We start from the raw sequence: 1,027 nt of genomic DNA, 5'->3' as shown, positions 1-1,027 counted from the left end.
TAGAGCCTTCATCTGAGAGAAAATGGTCATTATACCATTGGATTTGTTTGAGGTACTTAGGAGGAAATGTTCAAAGGCACAGAACACAGAAATATTGGATTTTTAAAAGGTAGATGGGAGTGAACATAAAAAGGCTGGGATGAAAGTGATTGAAAGGACTATTGTAAAAAAATTCCACTCAGGAGCAGTCAGATCTAGGGCCTCTGAAGAGGAACCTTATTATACAAGTCCTTCTACTGTAAATGGTGAAAAAGGAAGCCACCTTGGTGTGACATCCCACTCTTGGCTGAGCAAGGAAATGATTGTTTAATCAGGTGCCAGGCTAGCAGGGTAGGAATTAAGTGAAGAGCATGAGGGAGGGTATTTCACCACAGACTGCCATCAGGAATGCTGAGAGTTCTCATGGAGCAGCAGTGATTTCAGCCTGCCCAGCCCTCCAGAAAGTGTGGAAGTTCTGGGGCACCACGAGGATCACTGATGCCAATCTGCTGCTCCCTGTGCTGCTGCTCACTTGGAGGATTTCAGCAGCCACCATCTGCTCCCAAATCCCAACAGAGTGCAGATTTTGCATCCTGCTAGGCACAGCCTTGGACTTTTTACCTTTTCAGCAGATTCTTGCCCTTGCCTGCAGCCCCCTGCCTGCCTTTCTCAGCTGTCTCTCAACACAAACCTCTGGGACCAGCTGTTTTCTCCCTGCAAAGAGGAGGGAGAAAGAACAATTCCCTCAGTAAGTGCCATCCCTAATGTGCTGTGCTATATCCTGCTCTGCTCTGCTGCACAGGAAGGAAGAAGGATGTAGCTGAACACTCCTCAATGAGCAAAAGAAATGAAGCAAAATAGTTAATATCCCTTTTATTAAAATAAGTGGTGGTTAAAAAAGCGAAGTGGAAATCAAGGTAGCGGATTTGAATAAGTACAAAGTCCCTTTTTACGGAAGATTTCCATTTATAATAAATTAATAAATTAAAAAGAAATGTCTAATATTTTTATAATGTAACTAGCATGTGTTTATAGACCATTATAAGAT

The sequence above is a fragment of the Lonchura striata genome, chromosome 9 (genome assembly GCF_050655825.1).
Source record: "Lonchura striata isolate lonStrDom1 chromosome 9, ASM5065582v1, whole genome shotgun sequence".
In the NCBI taxonomy this organism is placed as follows: Eukaryota; Metazoa; Chordata; class Aves; order Passeriformes; family Estrildidae; genus Lonchura; species Lonchura striata.
Note: the sequence above shows the minus strand (reverse complement) of the source record.